We start from the raw sequence: 13,066 nt of genomic DNA, 5'->3' as shown, positions 1-13,066 counted from the left end.
GAAGTTCAGTGATGGTCTTTCAGCAAAATTTTGATGCAATGGTTTTTGCGAAGGGCTACAGAAGCGTACCCAATAAAATGTCTTAAGGTATATCTATGTATATGTTTCCCAAGAGAATTAATCTTTGGATTATAATCAAGTAATCAATTAAGATTATATCTGAATTGATAAGTTGTGTTAATGGCTTCTGTAGGACTACAGCTATACATCCTTAACGGAGAGGGCATTGCCCAGAAATCCATTCCCCATATGTCACGGACTTGGTGATTCAACCAATAACCCATGCGGCACTTTGGCAAGGACTAACTCAGCCTCTAACTAAGTTGGTCCAACAAAAGAAGACTAACAAGGGTGACAAAAGTAAAACAAGGAAGCTAAGTTGGCTGCGTAACGCGAGAGAAGTGTGTGTTTGGGTAAGGGAGAATTTATATTACACTTCAAGACCTTGCATTTCGGCTGTACCCTTGTCTTCTTTCGTTGGACTAACTTGGTTAGAGGCTAATTTCGGTGACCATAGACTAGGTGCCGCACGAGTTGTTGGTTGAAATCACCAAGTTCGTGACACCAACCATTGGAAGGGTGAAAATGGGACTTATTGTGTTCGAATTACAAGGAATGCTCCTTCTGGAGTTTCCAGGGATGCAATGGCTGTAGGCTGTAGCTGATGATATTAATGCCATTTTGAGTACTGAAGAGAATGTAGATGCTCTCTAAGGATCCTACTGATTAGTGACCAAATGATGCTATATTTATCTAAAAAGGAAGAGAATAATCTAAAAAGGGTCAGAAGACAGCTCAAGCAGGAGAGAGAGAGAGAGAAAACATTAGTAAATTTGATCAGAAGCAGTAAATGATATCACAAGAAACTGATGTTGCAATGTTCAATATTGATCCACACATATGATCCATACAAATAACATTCTCGTTAAAGTCTTGCAAATGCTATAAACTATGATCCTCTTCGTGTCTTCAAAGAAACTTGAATACAGTTAAATAAGAAAAGAGTGCAGTTACGTTATTCCACACACGACACATTCTTCGCCTACCTAGTAGCAGCAAATACAATAAGTGCAGAAGTCAGCATTCCACCTCCCGCTATGCTCAGCTCCACCTCATTATTGGGTCATTCTCGCAAGTTGCAAACCTGAAAGAGGATTTTCTGTGTGACATTGTAAAAATCCTGACTGACTGAGAATTTTCCTAATAATAGCAAATGCAGTAACAATTCATGCAGGTCAGAGAAAATTAGCAGAAACATGATCAAGAGGTGTAGATAATGGATCAAAGAGTAATATTGGTCAAATAAGGACTACTGACCATGAGGTTCCGATGAAAGCCCCTGTAGCAAGAGGGTGCTGGTGGGTGAAGGACTTGCATACTTTGGTGGTTGAAGGCGGCTTGAAGCAGCCACAAGGATAATGTAAAAGAAGCCAATCACATTCTAGTGAGGAGTAAAATTGAGCTTCCATTTCTCATCCTTCTGAGACCTCCAAGTTGTGTGCTGGTGTGTCTTTGATGGCTTCACATAAACATTACTGTTTGCAGCTATCTGCAACAATAAAGCATAAGTCGGTCTTTTTACATCTTGGAACAAGTTAACCATATGCTATTGACCAAGAATTGTTTGTAAACAATTTGGAAATAATCATATTGCATATCACAATAACGGAGACAATCAGTAAGTCCATTAACAAAACTTTGGCTAATAGAATGTACTTCAAAACAACCCATTAGGAAATATAGACAATCCAACTATTTGAAGCATAAACGCCAATTTTTTGGAATTATTTGGGATAAATACAATCACCATAAACAATTTAAGAATGATGCATGATAATTGAAAATGACTCATGACACATAACTCTCTACAAAATTAGAATGATAGTCCCAGTAGAAAAGTCGCAACAAGTTCAAACTTCCAGGGAATAAACTCAGAAACACCAGTTATACAAAAAAAAGCCAGTTGAGTAATTAGTACAACACTTTTATCTATGAAATTATGATTTATGCATATATTATCCACTGCATCTAATTCTATTTATCATCACTAGAGATGAACAAAAGAACAGAATACAGAAGAAGATAACAAAGATTCCATCAACATGAGAAATTGAAATATAATGTTGGAACAGATAAGAGATTGAACAAAGGAATAGTACCTGAACTCTTCTCTTTTTCAAGCAGAAAATTTGAGTAGTGCCACAGATTTGTACCATCAATTCATTGTCTCTTTTATACTGAACTTTATCTCAATTCTATTTACGAGGATGCAAGCGACAATGGGCCAATAGTCTCATTTTTCTTTAGACAACTGATGTTTGAGAAGAGAACAAGACTTGAACGCCTGGTATCCAAGTGTGGTGAGAATTGGAGTTTGAGGAAACTTAATATCCATAAATCTTCTAGAGAAGTGAGGTTTTGGAGGCTCTCCACAAAGGCATTCCAAATTAATTAGTGGGAAGTGGTAAGCCACCCTCATCTAGAAAGGAAATTGTATTTGTACTCCAACTTTTGCCTTTCATTACCAATTCACCTTACTTATCTTGGAAATCATCAACTAAACCCAAGTCTAATCCTTCAACAGCTTACTTCTCCTTTAGAGCAGTAGACTTTACATCTCAATTACTAACCACATTATTGTAATGTCAAGCTTCCCTTCTAGATAAGGAAGATTCATCAATCCTGTTGTCCCCAACTAACTCTACTAATTTCAAGAATTTTAATTTGTAACTAAGCCATTGTTACTCATAATGAAAAAGTTGATAATATTAGGAGAACGTTCTCAAGCTCTTGATTTTGTAGACAGCTTAAAACTTTAGCAAGATAACCAAGAAGTGAATGATGAATGTTGAACCTTTATACAAGATTTTGTAACCTCCAATTTATCATCCAAATTAAAGCATACTTCTCCGTTAACAAATTGAGCTAAATCACTTAGCAAATCACACACTATGCATTATCTTCATGATGATATAACCACCAACAAAAATAGCTAATCGCTTACCAGATCACACATCACATATTATCTCCATGATGATATAATTCAAGTTAAAACACATTTCTCCACCAACAAATTGAGCTAGATCACTTACCAGATCATATATCACACATTTTATCTTCATGATGATATAATGTTAATAGTTATAAAGCATGAGTCTATGTATATTCTAAAACTTCTTATGCCATCCATAACAAAACCAACTCATTCTTGTCTAATTCGATATCCTTAGGAAAAATTGCACAATAAGCATAACACCATTCCCTGTGAAGGAAGATGATAATAGCTCAATCTCAAAACTTGAAGGATATCAATACTATAATGCTCCTAATTCTCGGTCCAAACATCATCTAGACTGACTGAAAACTTCTTTCCAAACAAGAATGTTAAATTCATTAGAAACATAAATTCATGCTTTATTATCAAATTTCCCGATATCATCGTTGCACATAATTTGGGGTTGAAATTTCTTCCCTACTCCATCCATGCCTATTAAAAGCACAAAAACTCAAGATATTTCCTTTATTACTCATCAACAATTCAAATATAGAATACTCATTATTTTCCTTTCCATAAATAGTAAGCTCCTTTGCCAACACCACTGTTGGAACTCTTTTGTTCATCTTATTGGAATTCCCTTCAACAGTCATCCTCAAATACATGGTCACAACTTCCTCATACCTAGTAGCCATCTCCCTTAGCTTGCACCCTACCTTTACATTCCAAGGATAATTTGAGCAACTCTGCATATGCCAAATTTTCAAATCAAAGGTTGAAGAAAAGATGAAAAAGAATAACTCCTAAAACTTAAAGAAAAGATTTTGTGGTATGAAGACCAAATTTCGTTGAATCACAAAATAATATTATCTTGTAAATTGGTATTCCCTAAGCAAATATAATTATAAAGAACAAATTAGCACTTTTAGGTAAAGTCTTAACATGATACAGATCTATAAAGTCCATAATAAATTTTGCCAAGAACAATGATTTAAAATTAAACATCCAATTAAAAAACAAATCTAAAGTTCAGAGGCCATATTATAAGTAACTTACCTTCACCCTTCTTTCTTCCCCTTTTCAGCTGAATATCCAAGAATCCTGGAGGCTTGAGGCTGTGTAAAAGGATCAGATCAGTTGATGTATTTCACTTCTTACTGGGGGTAAAAAAGAACTAAAAGAAGCAAATTATTAGTAGAATAGCTTTGAGAATTACCTGTTAGATGCAAAGAGATCTGTTAAGCTTAGCAACTGATTGCAGAGAAAGCAAATTGAAAATAAGGGCAAAGGTTGAAGGCTTGAGGAGAGAGATTTTGTCTTGGAAGATTCTTGGTAAATGCTAAGGAAGACTATGAAAAAGCAGGGCAGACAACAGAGTCTGGAAGGAAGGAGCAAATGGGCGGCTGATTTACAATGACGGAAAATAAATGGTTATAAAGCAGAGTGAGTAGTTGAAGTCCTGCCAAGTAGACTGTGACCATTATTTAGGTACACTCCAGAGCATAGAGCTTGAGATCCACAAAATTTGAAAATAGAAGTATTACTATTTATAATTTTTTTTTTATATTTTAATAAACTTACCAAAATTTACTAATGTGTGCAGAAAAATAATAATATAATTTCTTATTTTCTAATTTCTTATTTTCTATCCTTAATTATTACATTAAAAATAAATAAATGATTTTTAAAATTAAAAGTGAATATTTCGAAATTTGAATTCACCTGGCTCATTCTATTTAAATTAAGTTGATTCAAAAAATTCAGGTAAATATTATATATATGCATATATATTTATAAATATTTTTATAAAAATTGTTAAATTTTAATTTATTTTATAAAATTTATTAAATTTCAATTTAAATATTAATTAATTGATTTATTAATTATTTTATAAATAAAATTATTTTATTTATTAATTTAAAAAATAATAATAAAATATACAAAATATATTCATTTATTTCTCCCATCATCAAACCCCTTTCGTTCCTTTTTTTTTTTTTCTCAACCAGCGACTATTAGTTAAGTAATTTTATTTATAAAATAATCAACAACTTAATAAGTTAATATCAAAATATTTATTTTATAGTCATAATAATTTTTATGAAATTAAATTAAAATTTAATAAATTTTATAAAAATATCAATAAAATTGAGTGACTGTATTATAATTATCCTAAAAAATTCATAATTAATTCTACTCCACATAAATTTAAATTCATGAAATTAAGAATAAACTCAATAATTTATATGACTTGATTAAATTGTCTTGAAATTTTTAATCAATACAAAACGAATATTTTATGCCATTAGTACAAGAGACTTCATTTTGAAAATTCTCAACTATTGAGAAAATTTTTTTAATTTTTTAATTTTCTCTAAAGAATTGCATTATCGTACCATTTTCTCTAAAGAATTGCATCCTCACTCGTCTCGTATAAAAAGTAAATCCTTCATTAAATAAGAAAGATAAACCCACAAAATTATTAATAAAGGTGAATTGAATAATCTTTAATTTCTTCCAAATACTGATACCATATAAATAATTATGGTTTAAGTTCAATTTCACCCTTACGTTTATTTTTAATTTTTTTATTTAAATTAATTTAAAATTTTCAATTTAAGTTTAATTTAATTTAAAAATAAAAAAATTAAGAAATTATGTTTCTTAATTTTTAGATTTATATCAAGAAATTTAACTAAAAATAAAGAAATTAAATTTCTTGATTTTTTATTTAAATTTAGAAATTAATAAAAATAATTTATTTATTTATAAAATAATATACTTTGAAGAAATTAATTTATTTGAAAGCATGCTCTTGAAAATTGATATTTATAAATATTCAAGTTATCCCTTTTTGGAGATTTCTGAATATTATCATCTTGCTTTTAGTTTCGTTGACAAATCATTTGTTTTCATGATGTATGGTCAGCAACAAATCAACCTCTTGATGTCTGTGTAGAATGGCTGTTACAACTATTAATTGTTGTGAATAATATTTTTTAAAATATATTAATTAGAAAATGAAAAAAATCTAAATAAATGGGTCACATAAATTCAAGGTTAAATTTGGGCAAAATAAAATTTCTGTGATTTCTAATAAAGTTAAATAAGTCAACACCTAATAATTTTTTTTTCCTAATTTTAAATATTAAAAATTATTTATTAATTTTAATTAAAATAAAATTTAAAAAAAGAAATTAAAAAAAATGGTGAATAAGAATTATTTAATATTAAAATTATTATTTTTAATATTTTATTATTTAAAAATCAGAAAAAATAATTTTTTTATTAAAAATAATATCTTATTAAGTGTAGACTTATAAAATATAAGGGGTTTATTTAGTCTAAAACTTAATTTTAAACTTATTTGGTTCTTGACTGAAAGTACATAAATTTATTTGATCATTTTTTCAATTATAAATATTTTAAAATTAAATTTAATATATTTTAATTAACAAACTAAAATAATAAATTAAAATTTTAAAATATATTTTTTAAAAGCATCTAATGATATTTTTTTTCTAAAAATACTTTATGTGTAATTGCAAAGATATCATATAATAAATTATTAATTGCCTAAAAGAAGATAGGTGTTTATGTCTACACACAGTTATATATACTTATCTAATTAAGAATTGATACATTACTAAAATATGGTAAATTCCTATACAAATTATAATTCTTTAATTGTTTTATTGAATAGGTGTATAAATTTTTTTACACAATTTAATATATCTAAGAATTTTCCAAGAGAAAAGACTTGTGTCTTATAATGAATTGAAAGCACTTTCTCGCAAAATGTTCATCTACACATACCAATTCGTATCATGGTGTTGATGCCAATTATACAATGCCCATAAACTTTTTTTTTCTGTGGATATCATGTCATTTTTGTAGGTAATGCCAATTTTTTTTTTTATAAGCAATTAATTTTATTAAAATAAAAAGTTAGAAAAAAAACTCAGCAAACTCCTACCAAACTAGAATCTAATCAATAGGCATAGTTTGTTTTATATATAAAATAGTCATCATTTAGTTAAAAATTTTGTTTATTTACATTGAATAATACTTACAGCACCTTTAATTGAAAACAAAATAAGTTTAATTTCTCACACACGTTCACATTCACTTCAATTTTCACTTTTCTTTATTAAAAAGAAATTGATTGTTAAATTAGAAAATTTGTTTTGCTTAGCATATCATTGCCTTTGCGTGTATTGGGGAGGCTTATTGATTTGGTTTAACTGGCCATATTCATGCTAAGTTTTTCCTAATTTTCATATCTTTAATAAAAAATTTTACTTGCAAAAAAAAAAAACTTAAGAAAATTTGTTAGCGGAAGGAGGAGTATAGCACTCAAACCATATGAAAAGGAGCATATTATTAATAAGCAACAGTAATGTCTTAGCCACTTTACAAACCCTAATAGAAAACTTCTTTATGGCAGAACTTACTGAACAATTCACTCAACAACACACTCATGCGACAAGCCCTAACTACATATCTAACAGGAAAGTACACTGATCAGTACTCTCTGTTCTTTTAGGGCATGCAAGCAACCTTTATTCCCTTATATTGATCAGTTTATAATATAGGAGGAGGGTATACAAAACAAAGAACAAAAGATTATTACTTAATACCACGCACACATAACTAAACATGAAGTAGTGGACTAGCAATATCCGAAGAAAAATAAGTTCAAACATGTAGTAGTGCCTAGCTGCTCCTTTTTCTAATCTTGTACTGAGCTCCGGTAGCTTGGTCTACCTCCTTATAGAAGATGATAGTTTCACCAGGTTGGAGACCCGAATCACGAGCGAATTCAAACCAGCCTTTCGAAAATATAGGATTTGTAAGGATGTTTCCAGTTCCGGTGGAGCAAACAAATTTAAAAGGTTTCCCTTTCGTATCTGCAACCAGAAGTTCTGTCCTCCCAGGTTTTATTTCTGGTAGAGATAGAACAGCATCACGACCATCACGGGGTGTCTGCAAACCTCTGTCAATATCACTGGGGGTGAGTTTCTTTGAGAAGATTTCCATAGCTAATCAATATGCTAGCTAGGAGATGTTTAGCTTTGATGAGAAGAGTGTTTCTTAAGGGGACATATATTTATAGAGAATGTGAGATTATCACTATTTATCTTTTAAATTGAATAAAATTGAGAATAAGTTTGTACAGTTGAGAACATCGATCTAGCAATTAATGCTATCAAAAGCCTTTCTAAGATCTTTTGTCGTTATATCATTTGAAAAGCTGACCATTTGGTTGCAGATATCCGATTTGACCTATATTTGCCATATGGGTCAGTTTAATTTGTGCTATAAATTCATTATTCAAATTGTCTTATTTAAAATAAAGAAAAGAAATTAATGCCTTAGAAAAAAAAATGGGGAGGTAAAGCAAGCTCCAAGGAGCAAGCAAGACAGGATCATTGAGAATCAGACGATCAACATCAATCTTTTGAAATAATTTTCTCCCTTTCTTTTTCATTTTTCTATTTTGTCAAAGCTGCTCTGCTGATACTTTTATAATTTTAATGAAAGAATAATTTTTTTAGAAGTTGAATTTCTTATTTGGAGATATCTGAATCTTATAACCTTGCTTTAGTTACGTGTATAAATCTTTCATTTTCATATCATACGGTCAGCAATAAATCAACCACTAGTGTCTATTTAGAATTGCTCTTAAATTTGTAATTGTGAAAAATATTTTTAAAATATATTGATTAAAAAATATTAAAAATTTATTAAAAATAATTTTAATATATTTTAATTATAAAAAAATATTAAATAACAAAATATTTTTTTTAATTATTTTTTCAATAGCATTTAGTGATATATTTTTTTGAAAATTACCTTTTAAACCTTGAAATTCAATCTTGAAATTCAATGATAAATAGGACCTTATATATATTTATGTATGATGTCCTCTAAATTCTAATGAATTGAAAGCATTTTCTTGCAACTTTTTGCATCTGCACATGCATATTGGTATCAAGGTCTTGATGCCAATATACAACACCCGTAATCTTTTTTGGGTATATGAATTTTATTAAGGTCTTTTCTCTTAGCATGTCTTGGTTTGGTTTAAGTTGGATGTGAATTAATAAAATTTCTCATTTATAAAAAAAAAAAAATTTCTTTCTATGTACAATAATTGTTTAGTTGAAAAAATTATTTATTCACATTGAATGCAACTACAAAGATAACGGTTCTTTTATAGCAGTTTATAATTGTTGCATTTATACTCATAAGGCAACGGTTTTATAACGGTTTAAAACCATTGCAAATTAATTAATAAATTATGTAAAAAATTTAATAAAATTATCATTAAAACTATTAAAATAATAATAATTTATAGCTTAACAGTTTTTATTCTTTGCGAAAACATTATTAAATTGCTGTTTATGTTATGGCAACAAATGCAAATATAATATAGTAGTGATAATAATTATACTAACTATTATGTTTATCACCTTTAATTGAAAAATAAAATAAAATTAATTTCTATTATAAAAAAGCATAATTTCTTATATACATTCACATCCACTTCAATTTTTTTTTTTAATTATCATAAATTTAGAAGACTTATTAAAATTAAAAAAAAATTAAAGATGGATAATATATATAATATCGAACTTAATTATATTTTTAAGCTATGATTTCATGCATTTGGTAACAAAGAATATAGCACACATCCCACTTATACAAATTTAGACATCCCATTGCACCTACTTGTTGAATAGTTATACTTGTATATTTTGTAATAACTCTGCAGTTAGCTTTTATCACAAATATTTTTATTCAGTGTAATCATTGTACATATAATAATTTAATTATAATAATTAATTATGGTAAGACCTATATGAGACCCACTGCAATTAATAATTATAATTAAATTATTATATATATATTTATTTTATTGTATAATTTTTTCTATCACAAGTTGTTGCGTCGCCTCATCTTTTATTGCAGTATCTGCACATACATTTTATTATTTTATTATTATTTTAAAAAAAATAAGAATATATCATTAATTTAGAATTAGTCGACCTAAATTTAAGTAATTTGACTCATTTATTTTTTAATTAATGAAATTAGGGTCATTAATATAACTCTCATAGTATTAATAGAATTTCATTGCAAACTTTTAAATGAAGGTAGTTAGCGTTAAAAAATAATTTATTTATTTATAAAATAATATACTTTGAAGAAATTAATTTATTTGAAAGATACTCTTGAAAATTGAAATTTATAGATATGCAAATTATCCCTTTTTGGAGATTTCTGAATATTATCATCTTGCTTTTAGTTTCGTGGACAAATCTTTCGCTTTCATGCCGTACGGTCAGTTACAAATCAACCAATGTCTGTGTAGAATGGCCGCTACAGCTATTAATTGTTGTGAATAATATTTTTAAAATATATTAATTAAACAATAAAAAAAATTTAAATAAATTCTTATACTCCTAACAGAAAGTTAAATAAATTTAAAATTAATGGGAATAAGAAGCAAAATGGCGATGAAATCGACAGGTGAACTTTTCCGTCTTGGCTCAGTACCGCGTCGCCCCTGCGTCACATGGCCCATGCATGGAAAAGTGCATACCATCAGAATCGCGGGGTCCATGACCGAAACGACAACCCATTTGCACCAAAACTTAGATGGGCGTTATTTTAGCTTCCTTGGCTACCCAACTCCAAATTGTATATTTTTTTAATTAAAATAGAATTAAAAAAAAAGCTTGCTAATTAGCGAGTTAGAACTCAGAAGAGATGCCTCAACTGCCACGCTAACTATACTAGAAATGGCATGTGATCTTGACACGTCAGTACACGTGGACATGAGCGATGCTCCACTTTGGTCCAAGGCTCCTCCGTAAACCATGGTGCTGTTGATTAGTGGATTGTTTGTGATTGTGCTCGTATTCGTAGCGTCAGTGTTCTGAGCCTGCGACGCTTTCTGGCTGGTGTTTGGGGTCGGGCAGAAGGTGATAACGTAACTTGCGGAGGTACATGTGGAAGTGCTTGTCTTGTCATCATAAGCGTAGTTGTACGCACGTGGACATGCGCTCTTGAAGATCTCAGAGTAGGAGGATTGGCTTGCAAGTTTCGGGACAATATTGTGGTTGGCCGAAAGCTTCACTCGCCCTCTTACAAGCCACACTGTCGCCGGCTGAGCTTGTAACCTTGAGCTCCGAAGGACACGAGCCGTTCAAATCCACCACGCAGCCTATGCTTGAACAATTCTGTCCAGAGCCACCCTGAGGCACTACCAGCATGGGCAGATTATACCCATTCACAGGACTGACATCGAAGCAATCCATCCCACTATACCCGTCGAGCTTGAACTCCGCCAGTGTAGCCGGAGGAGCAGCGCCGTTGCCGGAACATTCTAACTTACTGGAGCCGCAATCACCTGTTAGGCGTGAGAATTTTCCAGTAGAATCTTCAGAGCAAAAGGTTCTACGCCACCTGCGACCACCCCATGAAGTTGGTGCGGTGATGGTCTTGGTCTCACCCTTCTGGAGGTCGAAATCGGTGGTGGAAAACGCCGGTGATAGCACATTTGATTGGAAAACAAATTAAGCTTAATTTCTTAAGCACATTCGCATCCACTTCAATTTAAAAAAAAAAAAAAAAAAGAAATTAACCATTAACTTAGAAAATTTATTAAAATTTAATTTACAATATATATAATATCGAATTTAATTATATTTTAAAGCTATGATTTCATGCATTTAACAAAGAATATTGCACACATCCCACTTATAAAACTTTAGACATCCCATTACACCTACATGGAGAACAGAACTCAGGATACTTGCACAGATAAGGAAGAGAAGAATATAATTAACCATAAGAAAACAAGCTGAGGAGGAGGAGGATATCACTGAAACCATGTAAAAGAAGCATATGTATTATTAATAAGCAACTGTATATGTCTAAGCCACTTTATAAACCCTAATAGAAAACTTCATATAGCAGTACTTAGTGAATAAATCACTCAACAACACACTCATGCGACGAGCCCTAACTACATATATAACATGAAAGTACACTGATCAGTACTCTCTGTTCTTTTAGGGCATGCAAGCAATCTTTATTCCCTTATATTGATCAGCATATAATATAAGAAGAGGGTATACAAAACAAAGAACAAACGATTATTAATTAATACCATGCACACATAGCCAAACGAGAAGTATTGGCCTAGCAATTTCCGAAGAAAAATAAGTCCAAGCATGTAGTAGGGCGTAGCTGCTTGTGCTTATGATCTTACTCTAATCTTGTATTGAGGTCCATGAGCTTGGTCTCCCTCCATATAAAAAGTGATAGTTGCACCACGGTTAAGGCCCCTGTCACCAACGAATTCAAGCCAGCCATCAGAAAATACAGGCTTTGGATGGTTGGTGGAGCAAACAAAAGTATAAGAACGCCCTTCGACATCTGCCACTGGAAATTCTATCCTCTGGCCTTTTGGTAATGCTGCTATAGTAATTTGACGACGGTCACTTGGTATCTCCAAACCTTTCACAATATCACTGGAGGTGAGTATCTTTGAGAATATTTCCATAGCTAATTAATATGCTAGCTTGGAGATGTTTAGGTTTGATGAGAAGAGTACATCACGTTTAAGGGGACATATTTTTATAGAGAATGTGAGATTATCACTATTTATCTTTTAATTTGAATAAAATTAACAATAAGGTTCTACAGTTGAGAACATTTATCTATCTAGCAATTAATGCTATCAAAAACCTTTCTCAGACATTTTTGTTGACTCTTAGTGTCTCACCCATGTGGGTTAAGGACAACGAATAAAAAATGTGAAATGAAAAATTGGAAAATAAAAATTGAGAGAGAAATTATTGAGGTAGATTTTTTTTTGGTCGGGCGGGGGAGAGAAAAGAATATACATGAAAGAAGTTTATTTGAGTGTGTTAATGTGAATGAGAAAGAGAGAGATTGGGAGGGTGAAAAGGTGAGCTGAAACACAAAGGGGGAGAAAATTTTGATCTGCCGTTAAAGGAGATGATCAACTTAACGATCGAAAGGTCATTTATGATT

At 30.6% G+C, this 13,066-nt stretch overlaps 1 long non-coding RNA gene and 1 pseudogene across 2 annotated transcripts; both read right to left on the bottom strand.

The window, feature by feature from the left end:
• Nucleotides 1-832: 832 nt before the first annotated feature.
• LOC110651898 (uncharacterized) lies at nucleotides 833-4,451 on the bottom strand. 2 transcript variants are annotated; one of them, XR_002494272.2, is made up of 5 exons: nucleotides 4,212-4,451; nucleotides 4,052-4,110; nucleotides 2,160-3,741; nucleotides 1,318-1,549; nucleotides 833-1,200 (listed from the first exon to the last, which is right to left on the bottom strand). It is a non-coding gene; the product is annotated as an uncharacterized LOC110651898 (long non-coding RNA). The 2 variants fall into 2 exon arrangements; XR_002494271.2 differs by having other exon boundaries at nucleotides 833-1,159; nucleotides 4,212-4,449.
• A 6,276-nt stretch (nucleotides 4,452-10,727) lies between these two features.
• Nucleotides 10,728-12,572, bottom strand: LOC110652777 (thaumatin-like protein 1b; annotated as a pseudogene).
• Between the last annotated feature and the right edge of the window lie 494 nt (nucleotides 12,573-13,066).

The sequence above is a fragment of the Hevea brasiliensis genome, chromosome 14, assembly GCF_030052815.1.
Source record: "Hevea brasiliensis isolate MT/VB/25A 57/8 chromosome 14, ASM3005281v1, whole genome shotgun sequence".
Classification (NCBI taxonomy): domain Eukaryota; kingdom Viridiplantae; phylum Streptophyta; class Magnoliopsida; order Malpighiales; family Euphorbiaceae; genus Hevea; species Hevea brasiliensis.
This window is presented reverse-complemented; position numbering and strand designations above follow the sequence as displayed.